The 19,299-nt window shown below is 42.1% G+C and overlaps 1 long non-coding RNA gene across 1 annotated transcript in view; it reads left to right on the top strand.

Moving 5' to 3' along the window:
• Nucleotides 1-19,027, top strand: part of LOC132246970 (uncharacterized) — a 40,331-nt gene extending 21,304 nt beyond the window's left edge. Inside the window, exon 2 of the long non-coding RNA XR_009458373.1 lies at nucleotides 18,366-19,027. This is a non-coding gene — a long non-coding RNA (uncharacterized LOC132246970). The remainder of the gene's footprint in view (nucleotides 1-18,365) is intronic.
• Nucleotides 19,028-19,299: the final 272 nt, after the last annotated feature.

Here is a 19,299-nt window from a genome sequence, read left to right as displayed (position 1 = left end):
AGCTACCCGACAACACATGGAGCTGGCCAGATCCCTGCTGACCCAGGCTGCATCTGCACAATGGGGCAGTGGCAGTGTGGGTGCCAGGTGGCTGGGGCCAGTCCCCCTGCCCCCCGCTGCCCCTTGCTGTATGGGGGGCCTCTGCCATGAGGCCCCAGTGACCCCAATGACCACTGCTACTGCCAGTGAGCGCGAGGCCTTTTTATTTTTATTGCCAGGAGGCTGGGGCCAGGTGGTGCAGCCATTGGGGGTCTGGGGTTGCAAACAGGGGGTGGGGCCAGGCAGGGCAGCAATCCAGGGGGCTGGGGGAGCAAGCAGAGGTGGGTCACATGGGCCCTGTAGGGGGGGTGGTAGCCCCTGTGGGGGCTATGTGGCCCCCTGTTGGGGTGGCTGTGGCCCCTGTTGAGGTGGCTGTTGGGGGACTGTAGCCCTGTGGGGGGGCAGGGGACTGACCCCTTCTGAGCAGCCTCCCCACAGTCCCCCCACAATCCACCCACACCTACCCACACACCCCATGCACCCCACATTCCTCTACAGCCACCCACATCCCCCCATCCCCCTCCTACAAACCTCACATCCCCCAGTACGCACCCTGCATCCCCAGCTGCCAGACCGGATGAGATCTGGCAGGAGCTGTGGCTGCAGGGGCAGCTGTCCCCACATCTTGGTTAGTGAAGGGGTCAAGGGGAGCTCTAACTGCTTTATGGTAAGAAAACCTAAGGCAAACAGAAAAACATATAGATATTTAGAAATTATTTTATTATGATGATAGAGACACTGGTAGGCTTCCAAATTGCTTTAACACTGTAGATATATCAATAAAACATTGTCTAACTGATCGCTGTCTTTGTCTCTCTCTCTCCCTTGCTCTATATATAGTGGTCTTAATTGAGGAGGAACATGGATTTCAGGGTATTTTATGGAGTGACTTTGGGATCTTTTTTATCAGGGATTTTTCAGTTTTCAAATAGGGAATACCAGAAGTCCTGCAAGGTAGGCAAGTGGCAGGACCCAGGCAGTGGAGCCTGCTCAGAGCTGGCACTTTGGACCCAGCTGGAGGTGGCTGACCTGACCAGCTGGGGCCAGGAGGACATGCTTTGGCAGTTTGTGCCAGCCCTGCAGCCACAGACCACTAACAGCTGGCCCAGAGGGGCAAATGCCTCTGTTGGCTGTGCAGTCCTCATCCGGGTCTGGCAGGTGCACAGCAGGTCACAGCCAGACAGCAGCCCCCACTGCCAGACTGCTGTAGTAGGTAAAGGGTTCAGGGAACTCTCAGGGCTGCTTCAGAAGTCCAGCTGACACAAGGGTTAGTGTCCCCAGGTACCAGTTGGCTGGGCCTCAGAAGGCCCTGAGAGTGAGTAGCCCTGAGCTACTTGCCAGGGCAGCTTTTTGTACTGATGGGGCTAGGACAGGGCAGCTTTTTATACTGCTAGGGCCAGCTCTAGACCTCCCTGGCTGCAGATCTAGGAGGAGCTGGGCAGAGTTATTTTGCCCCAAGTGGCACAATTTGCCCCACACCAAAGTGCATGTCTAGGCATGTGCGCTGAGGCAAAAAGCCCCGGCTCAAATTTGCACCACTTCTATTTGAGCAGCTGCAAGCACATGTGCCTGTATGTGTGGACATGCCCCCTGACTTCATCCCAGTATGCTTGAGCAAGACTTTGATACTCCTCCCTAGTTGTTTGTCCAAGTTTCCACTTCTTATAAGCTTCCTTTTTGTGATTTAGCTTACTGAAGAGTTCCCTCCTTAGCCAAGCTGGTCTTCTGCCATAGTTACTAGTCTTCCTGCACATCAGGATGGTTTGTTCCTGCACTCAGTAAGGTTTCTTTAAAATACAGCCAGCTCTCCTGGATTCATCTTCCCCTAAGACTGGTTTCCTTGGGGATCCTACCCATGAGTTCTCTGAGTGAGTCGAAGTCTGCTTTTCTGAAGTCCAAGGTCCTTATTCTGCTGTTCTCCATCCTTCCTTTCCTTAGGATCCTGAACTCAATCATCTTGTGGTCTCTGCTGCCCAAGTTGCCATCCACTACATTCCTCACTATTTTTTCACTCTTTGTAAGCAAGAGTATGGCCCCTAGCTGGGTGCTCCAGCACTTGCACCAAGAAGTTGTCCCCAACACTCTCAAAAAACTTCTTGGATTGCCTGTGCACTGCTGTATTGTCATCCCAGAAGATGTCAGGGTGATTGAAGTCCTCAATGAGAACCAGAGCTTGTGATTGGAAAACGTCCACTAGCTGCTTGAAGAAAGCTTCATCCATTACTTCCTCCTGGTCTGGTGGTTTATAGCGGACCCCCACCATGACATCACCCTTGTTGCTCTCCCCTCTGACCCTAACCCAGAGACTTTCAACAGGCCTATCTCCCGTTTCATATGGTAGCTTTGAGCAATCACACAGCTCTTTTACTTAAAGTGCAATTCCTCTTCTCCCCTTCCTGTCCTTTCTGAATGGTTTGTACCCATCCATGACAGTGCTCCAGTCATGCAAGCTCCCACCAGGTCTCTGGTATTCCAATCACATCAGAGTTCCGTGATTGTGCAAGAACTTCCAATTTTTCCCACTTGTTTCCCAGGCTCCGTGCATTCATATACAGGCACCTAAGGTAACTAGCTAATTCCCCTGATTTTTCAGGAAGAATGAAAACACCTCCCCTGATTGCCCACTTCTGCTTGCTCTTCCTCCAGGTCTCCTGCTTCCCCACTTACCACAGGACTTTGGTCTCCATCCCCTGGTGAACTTGGTTTAAAGCCCTCCTCACTAGGTTAGCGAGCCTCTCTGTGAAGATTCTCTTCTTTCTCTTTATCAGGTGGATCCCATCTTTTCCCAGCAATCCTTGTAACAACTTCCCATGGTGAAAGAAGCCAAAGCTCTGTTACACCACCTGCGCAGCCAGGCATTGATCTGCAGGATGTGCCTGCTCCTGCCCAGGCCCTTTCCCTTGACCAGAAGGATAGAGGAGAACACCACCTGAACCCCGGTCCCCTTCACCTTGCACCCAGAGCCCTGTAATCACTTTTGATCTGCTCAGGGTCTCCCTGGCAATATCACTGGTGCCCACATGGATGAGCAGCATGGGGTAATAGTCAGATGGCCAGATGCGTCTCAGTAATCTGTCCATGATATCTCAGATCTGGACTCCGAGTAAGCACAGACCTCCCGAGACAACAGCTCAGGTCAATGGATGGATGCCTCTGTTCCCTGCAGAAGGGAGTCTCCAACTACCACTATCCTACTAATTGAAGTCTCCAATTACCACCATCCTACTAAGCCTACTAATAATAAGCTTTGGAAAAATGTTTTACAAAACCTACATTTTGGGTCAAAACTCTTGACACTTTCTGACTGCTCTTGCTAAAATCAATAGAAGTGTTTTTGCCTTGGCCACTATTCATTTACATTATTTTTTATATACTTCTGTATACTAGAAAAACATGAAACTTTTATATGTTATCTGGCATATTTGAACCAAAGCTCATTTTAATCTTGTTAAAATACCAGGCTTTTAGAGAAAAACTGTTTAAGTACTGTATTTCTTTCTATTTTCTCAGTGTACTGTACTGGTTTAAGATGTTCTGAGGATTGTAAAATAGCATCACTAGAAGATGCTAGTTGATTTAAAAATAATCAGTGTGATCTCTTATCGAAAAAGATATTTGGAAACACATTCATTCAGAAAAATCACAGCTTGAATTTTTGTCTTTCCTATTATGTATTTCCTGAGCATGTTTTTTAAGTTTAGTCTTAAAAGATTGTATAATCATTCCTGAATACTTACCGTTCTTGTGTCTGTGCCTGCTTTTCTTGCGTATCTAGTAGCATTCTTGACATTAAAAGAAGTTTGTGTGCACAGGGCCCCAAATATTCAGTTAAAGTGCAAACTTCTCATCTGAGATTTGACAGGGTGTTACATAACCTTCTATAAAACTGACTTAGTATTCCCTAGTAAAATCAGTTGGGAAAATTTAGCCTGGCTTCCTCTTCTAATGCTAGTGGACCTCTTCTTCAACACTACTCCCTAATTGTGGAATACGCTCTCGCCCCTCTCCAGACAAACCCTGCTCGTCTATGGCCTCTTTGTTCTTATTTAGATCCTTACTAAAAATGCACTTATGCATTGTTGCCAATAAGAAACACAATAACAACAAAAAATCAAAGCAAAGCTGACATCACAGAGTTGTCAAAAGAAGATCTTGAGACAAGGACTGCCTATTTTTAGTGTTGAAGAGATATAACCATGATGGCCCAGGTGGTCCTCAGAGACTTCAGGAAGGGTACAGTTGTACCTGAAAGCTTGTCTATGTCCATTCCAATTAAACAGTTTAATAAAAAGATACCATCCTCAAAAATCCTTGCCCTTTGTTACAAACTGTGGGCACTGCTAGAACTAAATAATAACTAAGGACTGAGTAACTTCTATTCCTTGTAACTGTTGTGCTTCCTTCCTTAGTCTTCCTATTGCTAGGGCTCAGTTATGAGTCCTGCTATGTGCCAGTCAAGATGAGTTAGAGGACATAACAAGGGGATACTTGCCATTGCCTGGCTGTTATGCTGTGTCCTCCTTCTTGTCTTCCCTGGCAAAGGTGGGCAAGGAGTGGGTAAAACCTTGGTTCTGCTTCCCTCCTTCTTTGCCCCAGGGCAAGCACCAGCAAAAGGCCTGGTTTGGAAGATTTCTTCCTAGTGACTTTCTGATTCCTGATTATATCTGGGAACAACACAGCTAGGCACTGGCCCTTAATTGCGTAGTCTTGGGGTCTAGTTCCTTAGTGAGTTATGGCAGTGGCAAGTCCATCCTTGAATGTAGGTGGTAAGCTCTTTTAGGTGGCATACATGTTGAAATATTTTGAGACGGGACAAGCCTGTTTCTGAAAACATATATCAGAAATGCAAATACTTAATAAATGTAAAACCTGAGGTCTTTGAAACTGATCCTGAGAGTAACTAAAAATATTTCAGTGTTTTGATCATTAGGCAGTTGTCTGCAAGTGGTGGAAAAGCCAGATGTGATAAGTCCAGGACAGACAGCCAAGAACATGATAGTAGAGCCTCTAATGCAGTGAAGTAAATTCAACATAAGATAAGAGATTGAGTCCAGCAGGCATTATCCAGACTTTTTAATGTACGTCTATTAGGCAAGAACTATTAATTGCAGCTCTAATCAGTGCATTACTATTCTGCATTTTCCTAAGGAGATTTGGGGTTGGTATAACAACTGAAATGATTCTTCATTCTTAATTAGCTTCATATTATTTATCCATCTTTGAAGGCCTTCTAAAAATAATGCATCTATGTACATATCCTCAAACCTATTTGAATTAAGATGGGAATAAAATTTGGTTGTTTTGTAGTAAGTCAATAACTTGAAATTACTGATGAAAGACTTTTTTACTTTTCCATTCTAATGAAATTCTGTAGTAAAAAACCCATAGAATTTCACAGTTCATTTGGGAGTTCAGCGTAAAAGATTCAGTACTTTTCTAGGATGCCACTTTGGACACTTACAAGCATATTATACCACCTACACTTCTAATGAGAGCAACTGAAGACACTGGAGGCATTTAAAGAGTCCACCAAGCATTGTATGAAAGAGGAAAGAATATTATTTTCAGTACTACAAGAATTTTGTTTTTAATGGCTTCTTTTACCTTACTAGAAAATTGGGTACCATTTTAATGGACTTGAAGATAACATCCTATTTTTATTTCTTTTAAGAAAGTTACGATAGACAAGAGACATTATTTCAAAGAGAAGTACAAAGCACTCAACTATCTCTATTATGAACAATATGCTATTGAGAATTAAAGCCAGATTTCCAAACTGATCCTTTTTAGTTAGAAATGTATTACAATTGTCATGTTATTTGCAAGTGACACAGATGATAATTGGTGTCAAGGAGCAATTCTGAAGAGTTAGAGACTTGGGAAAAGCTGAAGAAGTGTTTTAAAAGGAGTCGTGTAGTTTCCTCAGCAGTCATTGTTCTCCAGCTTATAAATTTAAATTTACTGTTGGTGATGCTGGCTGGCAATAGAGAGGATATGGCCAAGGCTGGTGGAGTCTTGCTGATTCAGTGCATCTGTTCAGCTGAAAGGCTCTGACTGTATAGAAAGATGACTTTCTTTAGTTAAAAAAATAGAGCAAAGACAGCAGCATGCCTTCATCAAATGCCTTCCCCTCAGGTGCACATCAATTAGAGAAGAGGTGACAGCAAGCATCACAGACAACAAGGGTTAGGGCCTTAGCATGCTCCTGTGTTAAAATATACTGTGATGGGAGCATGCTAAATTCAAACACAAAAATCAGTAAAGAGTTGGGTGGAGGTGTGGGTAATAGATGTATCAGAAGCTCAGAGGCAACTTGTAGGTGAAGCTGTAGTAGTGACACTTCTAACCACCTTACTTGAAGATAGTAAAGATCTTTCCTTGTTCCCCCTGGTCCCTATCAGTAGTAGGTAGACAGAACACGAGTGCCAGGACCCTCCTGAGAACCCCCATCTCCAGTCTGCAGCAGCCTCAGTGGATCTTGCCTCAAGGTTTTACAGTACTAGCATACTAACAGTTATCTCTCTTCACCACCTAGTGGCCTCAAAAGAGAACTAATTAGTGTAAAGTTACCTTCATTAGACTTCTCTGAAAACCATCATGTTCCCAACCTGCACACTGAAGGTTAATGTTAGAAACTTATAGAATAAATGCCAAGGTTTTCCAGTAGAAGTAGAAATCTGTGTACAGATTTCATAAGCAATGAGAAGCACTCCACTGCAAGTCTTGTGTAAGGGGCATGTCTGGAGCAGCCTAGGGAAAGGAGTTCCTGAGAAGCACACTTTCCTCTCAGCTGCTGCTTTGTTCCAGCAATAAACTGTACCCCAGGCCTCCCAGCAATGGCTCAGATCTGCTGCTGGCATCTTTACAAAGAGTAGCTAAGGCTTTGCCCACCCATTTGCCCAGGGGCAAAGACATAGCATATACACAGCCCTCATATGCTTCTTTATGTCTAGATCAAGGTGCTACACAGGGCAAAGAGGTGAGCATAGGCTATTCCTCATTACATTCCTGTGACCAAAGGGACAATCTAGACATGAGGTGTTCTCAGTCCACTGAGAATGAAACTTGCCCTACTAGTATGAAAATATCAATGAAAACTGACCCATTTCTGAGCAGGAAGAGGTGACATTTCACCATATAGGATGAAAATTGTCTTCAGAGGGAAATTGACAATGAAAAAGAAACTGCAATTATTTTTTGAGGTGTTTCTTTTTTTCCTTTCAATGCAAAAATAGCTTATTTTACAAAAAGTCACAAAGCCTTCCAGTAATTCCTGTGCTGAATCCTTGTACGTAGACCATTGGGTATGACACACACAATGCAAAGGAAGCAAGTTAGAGAAAGGAATCTATCTGGTATAATGAATTACAGGGTGCTGTGTAGTGATAAAAGAATTCATGGGAGACAAAATCAGTGATTGTTAGCTTACTTTCAGTAGCAGACATGCTGGTGTAACATCAAATGCTTTTAGCTCCCAGCAGGGTGATGGGGTTGCAGATGGAGGGAATAGGGTGAAAACTAATGGATGCGTTAAAGTCCCTCAGGAGCACATCAAGTGCCAATTAACTAATGTATGCAGCTACAATATTGTCTTAGTAATGGTTTCAGCTTACTTGTCACTGACTTTTAACAGATGGTGTCAGCTAGAAATCCCCTCATATATTAAACAGTCAAAAGAAAATAAATTCTGTCTTCATACTCTTGAGACAAATTAGTATTATTACTGCACACCTGTCTCAGCTACTGTGTCCCACACGTATGGTTCACAGGAGAGACAACAACAGTAAAACTAAAGTAACAATTAAGAAGAAATAAAAGCCATTGTGCTCTGTATAATAAAGATTCACACCATAGGGGAACCTGACAGAAAATGAGGCCAGCTTTCTTGTTTCATTTCTTGTTTCTCAACAAATTTATGCTTTTTCCCCCCTAACATGAAACAAAATAGATTGTGGAATATAATCAATTTTGCTCCCACAGATAATGGAAATAACAAACATACAATAATTTAAACCATGATTAATACACAGCTTCTGTGTAATGAACAGTTTTTCTAACACTGATCAACTTCCCTGAATGCCATGGGTGAAATTATTACTGATAGCTATCATGTCATCTAGTCCTGATTTGCACCTCAGTTTTGATGTTTCCATAATGCCCTAACTTCCCTTTCTTGTTGAGGTTATTATTAATCTTCTGGATTACTTTAAGGCAGCCTGACATTTGAGGGAAGTACAGTTCTTGGAATTCTTTGTGTTTTTGCTTTGAAGTGTCGCTTATGATAGCTCTGCTTTTAACCATTCTCTTTTCTTCATGCAGTTGTCAGCTATCATTTGCAATACTCAGGTTTGATGGCATGATGCAAAGGGATTCTCCAGAGTCAAGACTTATCTTTTCATTGCTCTGACTACAGTCCTAGCAATCTGAAGTCCTGTCCTCTCAGTGATACACTTTCATTTCCTTCTCATTCTATTTACCTGCTCTTTTTTTCCTGATGCTCAGGCACAATGATGATACATGTAGATGTTACAGAAGCTCTTTGAACAAGTCTTTTTGTGCACCTGAATCCTGGCCTGCTCTAAAGGCTTGGGCTCCTCTGAACAAAACAGTCTGTGGCCAGTATGAGGTAGCTGAGGATTGTGGACTGGCATCTGTTAAAGATGATGGGTTGGGTCAGACCTGGATACTTATAGGTGGAAAAACAAGAGGAGTAAGACGTCTTTGTTCTCACTCACTCTCCTCAAATGTTTCTGTACTCATCATCTGGGCATGGTTTACGGTCTCTGCACTCCCATGCTCTTGGTGTTTCTCCTACAAAGGAATGGGGAAGAGCTTGGGCCGTAGCTGTGTTCTCTTCTGTTTCACAGTGTGCGGGCCGGGTGCGAACCTGCGGCCCTTGTCGTGCTGCACACGGGCTGTGGCCGGCAGCCAGGGCACACCGGGTCGGAGAGGGCGGGCGCCGAGCTAGAATTAGGCACAGACGCTTAATGGTAGATTTTAAGATTGTTTACTTACACCGAGATGGTCGCGGTGCAGGCTGAAAACTTGCTTGAGTTGCGGTTACAAACAGAAAGAACAAGAACAATCACGTGGAGTTTGCTAGGCTCCACGCAAACAGAACTCCGGATGTCCTGGACAAGCGTGCCACAAAGCTGAAAACTCGTAGATACGTCTTAAAGAAGGTTACCGCACGAAGACGGGAAGAGGTGGGCGGTGGATCAGGCCGCCAAACTCCTCTGGATCTCACACAGGGTTTCTATTACCCTGCCGCGTACCCAGAGTCCCCACGAGATGGATGTGGAGTCCTCTCTGGCTTGGGCAGAAACCGCTCAAGCCTTTTATACGGCTAGCAGGCCAATCGCTAGCCGCCACGTGGGAATAACTTAGAACTAGCCAATAGCGGGACACAAATTTGCATTCGAATAGCGGGAACTCTTTGCACCGTAAATTTCTGTGCTGCAAAGAAAATGCACCCTGCAAAGACAGCTGCAAAGTGGCGGGAACTCTCTCCTTTGCACGCGGGTTCTCTGTGCAGCAAAACTCCACCGTGCAACGAAGCTGTAATCCCACGGGGATAATTCTAGTGCCGAAGCACACACAAAATCATACCTTTGGGTCATGACACACAGAAGCCAACTGAGCTGACTAAGTGCACTGGGGAAATGTGTGGGCCTCTTTTTTTGAAGGTGTGCTAGTAGAGACAGCAGATCTAATACCCATCACCAGTGCTTCCCAGTGAACCATGTTCTGTGGTCACCAACTTCCTGTCCTTTTTTTGGCTCAGCAAGAATTGAAAGTGTTTTCAGAGATGAAAAGCTGGGGTACAAATCAGAGCTGAAATCATTGGACTTCTGAGATCTGTTCCCATGTAGTTGCTGAGTCAGGGTTTGATTTCAGGTTTTTCATTTAGACTAGTTTCTTTCAAACATGGATGTCTAATGTTATGTACCTACACAGGTGGCCTTATTGTTCAGAGGTGACTAATATTCTTAGTTCCCATTAGCTTAGGTAACAGTTGGTGTTAATCAGCCTTTCAGAATCTGTGATCTTTTTTGATGCCATAAACAACATTATAGCGGCTGAGTTCAGGCCTTGATCAAACACTTCATCTATCAGTACTTCCCTGTCAATGATATTTAGCCAAAAGGATACTGTGAGGGTTTAAATCAATTTGAGCCAAATTCTTCTCTAAGATCATTATGCACAGCTTCCACTAAGTTCAATGAAAAATGATTCAAGCAGAAATTTGCCCTTAACTTCTATAGAATGTTTAAGGCCTTTAAATAATACCAGAGAATGTAATATTGTCTCACCTTTTCTTTAATCTCAAGAGACTATTTTGCCTCCTTTGCAATATTTCATTTATGAGCAATTGTTCTACTTCTGGCTACTAATTCAGTGTACTCTGCACTCATTGATCATGAACATTTAAAAACGTAATGTACCAACCTGGTTCTTCAGCTGAACAGCATTAACAGACATAAGTAACAGGATTGAACTATTTGATGAAGTATCACAACAGTTTTAGCTAAGGAAATGTTCTTGATCAAACCCCAGATTTTTAGTAATGATACTACAGTTAAATAAGCCATTATCAACTTCCTACAGATCTTCTAAGAGCAATTCTCTTTCATTTTGGAGCCCAAATTACGGAAGCAATCTACATGAGGGCCACTTCCCCAGCTATATTGCCTGCTGTGATATGATTCATGCCTTTTGTCTTTTGCTTGGAATTTGGGGATGTTTATGAAAGGCTGTTATAAATACTACTTGTAATTCCTCCTCTCACAAGAATTCTTTATTTAAGAAAAATGAGGATCGCATCACATACATACGTCACATGATTTCCATTTCCATTGCCATCTGGCACTATTCTCACCACCACTTTTGAATAGATATTAAAAGGATATGAGACCAGTATCATGCAGACACTCCAGAGAACACGTTTTACTATTATGACTGTTAACAATTTTATGGTGCATAATACAAATGTGTCACAATAGAATCCATGCAATGTGCATGTGGAGGCCTGAGGCTGAGTAATAAATGTTTATGAGGAGGAGTAATGCATATGAATTACTCACCTTCTTCAAGCTGTGCCTTATTAGTGATCTTATACAAGAATTGTCAGAAGCGACATAATAAATACATTATTTTTAGATTGTATTCTTTAGGGCAGTGGCAGAAATCATCTGTGTTCACACAGCATGTGGCATGCTGCAGCTGCTACTCCATTCTAATTCATTATTTTTTTTAAATCAGTTAAATCTTAATGTAGGCTTTTTGGGAGAAGGATCATCTTTTCAGTACATAAGTGCATAAGTGTATAGTGTTCAGAATAATAAACACTACAGCACTACTATTCTGCTGACAATCAGTGTTATCCTGTGAACTTCCCTTTAAATCAAAGTTTGATTTAAATAAATTTCCTTTGAATAAAACTTTAGCAAGGATTTGGACCCTACTACTTGTTTTCTCCCTTGGGAAAACAGAAACAGGAGAAATGGGGCATTCTACTAACAATGCAAATGATGAGGTGTTGTTTGTTCTTAGGACTGCAGAGAACGAACAGAACACAAGGGTACTTGGCCAGTTTTAAAACCCTGCCACATTATTTGGGTGTATCTTCTATGCAGTCTGTTTTGTCTGAGATTCAGGATATACAGTCATTAATATTGATAGAATCATAGGGTTGTAAGGGACCTCAAGAGTCATTTAGCCCTGGCCTCTGTGGAGATACAGGATGTGCTATTCCTAAATATCCCAGACAGATGTCTGTATAGCCTCTTTTTTAAAACCTCCACTTAAGGAGATCCCACAGCTTCCCTAGGAAATGATAAGTGATTAATATTTGTGTGGTGCTCAGATCATATGTTCAAGTACATCATAGAAGGACCTTGATAGATAGATTGATAGGCAGCTTAGAAGCACTCTACAGAGAGGCCATCCTGAGGTGAATGATGGGAGAGGCAATGCCCCCATGGGGAGCCACACCTAGAAATAATGGGGAAGTGAGTGATAGGTGGAAATGACAAAACACCAGTGTAGCTATACAGTGGATTAAAGGAAGTGAGAAAACTGCAAGGACCCTGGGGTGATAGAGGTGAAGGGTAATTTTTCTAGGAAAAGCCTAAGAGATTTAGGCAGCTAACCCAATTGAAAGTCACTGGTACTTAGGCTCCTAAATTATTTAAGTATATTTGAAAAATCTATATATGAAGATAAAAGCAGGGAATTTTGAGAAGTGGAAGTGGAAACATTCAGGCTGGGATTTTCAAGGAAACCTAAGAAACTTATGTATCTAACAAAAACATTTCTGAAAATCCCAGCTGAAAAGACAGTTCCTTCAGAAACCCACTAATATACTTAACACAAACTTTGTTACAAAAATGGTAAATGCAGGGGCATCATAAATTGATACTGATTGAATCTGAGATTTACTGTATTCTAGTAGGCAGGTTATGACACTAAATCCCCTCTAACCATTTGTCCAAGTTTTCTGTTTCACAAGGTATGGGCCTCCTCTTTCACTAAGGTTTTTTTAAACCAGCCAGCACAGTGGGGTTCTGATCTCTCTTGAGGCCTGTACAAATACTAATTTAAAATGTCTTTATATCTCAGAAGAAATTATAAATATCCCACCAAGTTCAATGACCAGTTAAATTAATGAAAGAGGATAATAGGTTGTTTAAAGCAGACACTTGAACATTTATACTAATAAGAGGCAATGTTAATGATTACTGCATTCAGAAGGGCTTCCTTTTGTGTTACACAGCAGCCAACACCATGTGACAGTAAAAGGGATTGACTTTAGGAGGAGGGGAGTTGGAACAGTTTTTGAAAGAAGCAGAGAAATAGTCTGGCAGAGGATCAGAATGTAAAGCTGATCCCATTATAAAATGCATATTTCCAAGTAAATGAGACTAGGGCACATGCAACTCTCATTTCTCTACCCAACCTGGAGTCCCAGATTGCCCTGAGTACTGGCAGCTGCTGCAACATTGTATTAAGTACTCAATAGCTAACTTTGGCTAATGGGCCAAATTCACTGGTTGAATACACATTCTCACAGCAGAACCCTGCCTCTGGGGCCCTGGCAGCAGAAAGTTGACTTGGAAAGGTGGTAAAATTGAACGTCACAGCCACAATCTCTGATCTCCTAGAGCTGGCTGGTGAGCCAGGGTAGTTAAGAACAGGCAGATGGTATTTTGGAGCTGTACCAATTAAGCCATCTCCTTGAGAGTCTGGGCTAGTGGAATTGGTACTGGGCCCCAGGTGGAGTTTAACACTGCAGAAGTCAGTGACCATCATCATCTGCATTACCACAAGCAGTGTAACAGGGAGTCGTTGGTCCCATTACTAAAACAAGTGAAAGAAGAAACTCACTGTGCCGGTAGAGAGGTGGCAGAAAATGCTGAGGTCATCAGCCGGTGTCAGGACCATTCACTGCACCTGAAAGACAGAAAACACTGTTAACTGAGAACCGGAATTACAATGATAATAGGAACGACGAAATAACAGTCCCCGGAAGGGGAACCTAGAGCTGTGGTGTCTTAGCGATGGTGTGGATTTTCGTGTGGAGGCTCGATAGCGACAGAGGGGAACACCCCTCAAGAAGCAAGTATCAAAGATATAGAAGTTGCCTGCAAGCTGGGGAGAGTTTGGTGAACTCCAGACTAGGTAACAAGAAGTACTTAGAGATTTTGTTAGAAGTTAATAAGTGTATAATGGGACTGTAAAGACTTCTTTTTTATTACATTACTCTACCCAAAGTGGGGGGGAAGAGTATGGTCGGGCAAAGAAGCTGTCTCTTTAGTTATTCCTTTTTGTTTGTTTGTGTTACCATGTGGGTCTAAAGCATGGTAATGGAGTTAAAATAAGATGTGTACACGAATACCTTGAACCATGTACCTGTTATGAAGTGAGCAGATCTTGGGTCACAGAGATGTACTAAGAGAGTAAATAGAGAGATTAATTCCAATTGCAACCACAGACCAGAGTGGCCCTTGTGTTCTTTTCCAAAATAGACTCCCATCTAGTCATGGCAGGCAAGTAAAACATGGGGGAAACTGAATCGAACAAATTTTCTTTCTATAATTACTTAGGAATAACACACTCACAAGCAGTAAATTATGTTTAACCGCAGAGATCAGAAATCACAACTCCCAAGCCTGCAGACATGAATAAGTCTCAGCAAGCAGTGATATAAATAGCCCTGAACTTGGAGTGATGTGTTTTGGTTTTGGTTTTTTTCAGCTGAATAAAAAATGGATGAATTATCGCACACCATGATTTTATGGTCTGACATCAAAAAGGCAAAGAAACAGTTTAAAATGGGACTATTTATACAGAGCAATAATTAGACTGACTGCACATTAACCAAACTGGGACAAAAGCTTTGTTATATTCATAGGACAGTAGTAAAGATAAGGGCTGGATTATCACATTTCTGCAAATCCCAAGAAAGAAGATGCATTGGATATGTGCATGCTTGTAGCTGTGCTACTTTTCTCACTGATACATCAAGGGTACCACTCCTGAATGGAAGAAGACATACTCAAGTTGGATAACTTCAAAATAACAAGGGGCGTGTCTACACGTGCATTTAAGCATAACTACATTTAATGTGCATTAAGTGAATGTGGATTAAGCAAGTTTTGGCATGTGTCTACATGTGCCGGGACTTGGCTCTAAAGTTAATGCCAAGTCCCTGCAGCCCTGCCATGTGCCCCTAGTGGCTGGGCAGACCCAGCGCTAAAGTTAGTGCCGGATTGCATCTACATGTGAATTAATGCATTTTAACTAATTGTGCCTAAATTGGATACCACCATTTTTAATGTGCATTAAGGGTGTAGAAATGCACCTGTAATGTGCATTAAATTAGGCTAATGCACATTAATGCATCTCGTGTAGATGTGCCCAATGTGTCTAGGTAGTAAATGTGTCCTAGGGACCTGTATATTTTTGATGCCCCTGAAGCAATATTTCATATTTTAACCACAAATGAAAAATTACTAGTGACAACCAAACATCAGGAAGTCCAGTTTGTAGACTCCCTAAAATTCAGACTCATGTAAATAATTCAGCATTTGGAGTGATACATTGTCAAGTAAGGTGGGTGCAGTATGGGAACAGAGCAATGGCGACATATAATGGACGCATGGGGGTGCACATGCACCTCCTGAGAGCACTGGTGCACCCCCTGACAGGCCATACTCTCTGCTTAGGTGATGGGCAGGGGGATCAGGCGGGAGCACCGGTGACCCCCTCCTGCAAGTACCAGCCAGGAAGTGCCAGATGAATCCCCGCGTCCACTTCTGGGAGTCCTGTGGCCACTTCCTGGTCAGTGCGATTGGCCACAGGGGATCCCCTCCCCCCAGTCAGTGAGATTGGCTGCAGGGGGGACCGCCCCGGTTGTTGACTGGTTCCGGGGGGGGCATGGGCCCCCCCGACTAAGGTGGTACCAGTTGCCCATGGAACAGAGAATGTGCTACATCAGAATAATTGTAGGAATTGTATTACAGTTAGAGACCTTGAACTACACTGCCACCAGTACTTACATACAGGTTAAAACTGAGCATATGTGTCAGGTGACTTTTGTGATAAAACAAGAAGACAAATTTCTACTTTCATTGACACTGATGTGTTATGGCTTAAAAACAAACAATAAAGTCAATGTAGTCCAGTTTCACATTAATCATATCATTCCTGTGGACAGGAGAAAATAGAAAATCCTTATACATATTATTGAATCTCCCTAACATCTGTCAGAGTAATGATGCTTGGGAGTAAAAAACTAAGTTCTTTTTACAGTGTTTAGATATACTAATGGCCAAGTTTCCAACTGTGGAGTTTCTCACTGACTGTCACACCTGTCTTTTAGGTATTTATATAGTGCTTATCATGGTGGTTTCTGAGGGTGTGTGATTTGCTCCTTATGAAGAATGAGCGACTCCTGGCAGACACAAACCTTGGGGGTCATGTGCACAGAGACCTTCCCCACTGCCTCCCACCACCGCCTTAGTCAACAGTACATGTCCTGATTCCTATGGGAGCCATGGTCTTGTGGTCTGGTCTGTTCATTGCTGCCATTCTTAATAAAACATGGGGCAGAAGTCTAAGTAATGCTGACATGATCAGTAAAATTCATTTAAACCTAGAGCCTGTCCTAGGACTTAGGGAGGTGCCACCGAGAGCAGGCACCCAAACTAAAAGTCTTGTTCTGTCCAAGGATATGCAGCACAGTGGAGAGATCCTGCACATTGTCTCTTATAACAGCAGATCTTTTTAGCAGCTGTTTGTGCTGTGTAGCAAATGTAGTGGTTCATTTTGGAATCTTATTTTTCCTGATGTGGGGTTTCCCATTACACACTGTTAGAGTAGTCTACTGCTGATGTTGTGTAATTACTCATAGCACCTCCTCTCCAGAACAGGTTTTCTTCCCCAGCCTATCCCAGACAGGCGAAGCTGCTGAACTGCTGACTCATGTTTTGGCCAAATTCTACTTTCAACCATGATTTTTAGGCTCATACAGCTCTTTGATAGGTTCTGTTCTGGAACTTCATCAGAACTGGGCACTGACTTGTGGGAGGAACCCAAAAATGTAGGTAAACCCTACATTAAATTATCCAAATAGTTGAAGCCGACAAAAAGTTCAGATTAGAAGAGTCTAATCAAAATGTTAATTCAGGGCCCTTCTCCTTTATGTATTCGGTGATACTGCTCCTTACAGAAACAGGTTTACTATTCCCTCACAATGGTTCAGCTCTTAGATGATCTACCTGTGTAGATTGCTACAATAACTAGGGGACAGGATTTACCTAATTTATGCTAATGCATCTGCGTGTTATTTATTCAAACTGCTTTAACTTGTTTTTGTTATATGCAGATAACTTGCTTGTTAAAAATGATATTTTAAATTTTTACTACATTTTATCCTTTTCTTTGTTATTGGTTTTATTTTTATTCTTAAAATACAAATCCTGATATGGTACTGCACCTTCAACTACTTTCTGCTCTACCAACATATTTTACAGTTTGGATTAGAGTGTTTAAGAGTTTGAGATTGAGATATTGGGGTACTATAAAGTCCGACTGTATCCCATGAGATGTCTTGAATTTTCCTCTGGTTTCATATGTATCTTCTAGTGATATGCAAGATTTAATCCCCAGTGCCTAGTCTTTGAAAATGCTGTCTGTTTCTTTGATCCAGTGGGAAGCTCTGTTTTTCCTGGCATTCAACAATATAACACCCATGAATTATTCTTGAAAATAATCCAGTGTCATTTCAGAGAAATTATTCAATAAACAAACACTCAAACAAAATATATATGTGACTTCCATTATTTTTTCCAGCTTCTTCATATAGCTTCCCTAGAATTACTGCATTTTCCTGCACCCCAGGCAGTATGCTAGAAATAGTTTACATCTGTTAGAGAACTTGGAGCTGTTTGGATTGAGTTTGTGCATTCTTTTTGTATGAGGTAGGTTATGTCCCGGAAGTTGAAAAGGGTTAGTTTGCTGTCTCACATTTATAGGACCAAAACTTGTCCTGCGTTGGATGCATCTGCTGTAAGGAAGAGAAGGAAGTCCTTCCTCTGGTCCCATAGTACAGCTTTATCAGATCACAGCTGGGTTCCTTTGCAAAACTGATGAGTGCTAAGGGAAACCCAGCTATCGTACTTGCCAGGCACAGGAATGGCTCTAAGGGGGTGGTTAGTATGTATTCTCTGACATGAGGATGCTCTAGTCACATTCCTTATCTAAAAAAATAAAACAAGCCAAACATCCACCCAACCATCCCCACAGCGAGCATCCTGCCCACTTTACTTCTGCAGCAGATGACATAACTTTGCCAAGTTAGGACAGCTCATGTATATGTGTGCTTTCCATTACAAGGATCCAAATTATAAGAGCTTAGACTGTTGAAGCTCTATGTATGTCTTTTCATGTTCTAAAAACAAGGAAAATCAATTAAAACATCCTCAGTTTACAATAGATTATGACCTAATTAAAAAAGGGAGGGTAAGGGGGGAGATTTGGATGACTCCCTGTTTGGTTTGACTCCAGATGGCAAGTGGAAATGGTGTGATAAAGACCTGAACAGGGAAGCAGCAGCTTCTGACACTCCTGTTCCTCTGAGCAGCATGCTGCTAATCCAGAAAGCCAGAGATCATGTAGCAGCAACAAACAAGCTAAATTCTGTAGCAACTGAAGCATGGCTAATGTGCTGGAAAAGCAAAATTCACAACAAGAAAACAAAAAGCTGATCTCAGCACATCACTGGCCTGGAATACTGAGATTGTGCCTTTCCTTTCTGTCTACAGGGAGTGAGATAAAGGAGAAGAGACCCCATCGTAACAGAAGCTGGATGCAATGTCATAGAGTTGGGAAAAAGATGATAACTCATCAGGCTCTTCCTGTCTGGATCAGAGAATAAAAGAAACCTATAGGGACTGATTTTTATTTCATAGCATTTCAGCTGTGGCTCAGCTCCTAATTTATGTTAAAGGAAAATCAGACCTATTATATTATGCTGCAATATGATGAGCACAGATAAGGGAAACTGAGTTTTAGAACTGGCAATCTACAATGTATTTGTTACCTTAGTGCGGTTTGCAGTGCATCTGTGACATACAGAAGCTGTAGGCCCTCCTTTGAGACCACAGTGAAGTCAGAGGCTGCCATAATAGAGGACCAGCTAATTCAATGGGGGCAGCACAGAATTACTCTCTCTGAGGACACAGTCCAACATATGTACTAGAACAGTATATACTGCCACCAATAGAGGAAATTATTATTGTTACAGTCATCTTTAATAGACAATAACATATTGAATTCATTAATGAATTTTAAGCAGTCCTATTTAAAACTTAAACTAGTGTTTATTAAAATTAAGGTAATTGACTTTAACAAAAATTGAGATTTAATTGCTACTTAGTTCACATGAAGTAAATCTCCAGTGCTCTATGAAAAGCCTGATCATTTTTATTCTAGCCTTGTACTCTTCCATTTGTATGTTTGTGTACCAGGTATGTTTGAAGAAAACAGAGTGTAATCAGGTAAAGTTCTGAATTTTTTTTGTGGTAGATTGAATCCTAACCCTAATCACCATAATTTCAAATGGAAATTTTGATTATGACTTTCTGTGACAGCTTGTCAGGCATTTTTATGTATTAATATATTGCCCTCTGTTGGCTGGTTGCAGCTTAGGAAAAAAGTGAAGATCCTTCTATCGCACATAGTGAACAGAATGTGCAC

The sequence above is a fragment of the Alligator mississippiensis genome, chromosome 1 (assembly GCF_030867095.1).
Source record: "Alligator mississippiensis isolate rAllMis1 chromosome 1, rAllMis1, whole genome shotgun sequence".
Classification (NCBI taxonomy): Eukaryota; Metazoa; Chordata; order Crocodylia; family Alligatoridae; genus Alligator; species Alligator mississippiensis.
Note: the sequence above shows the minus strand (reverse complement) of the source record. Positions and strands in the feature narration are given on the sequence as shown.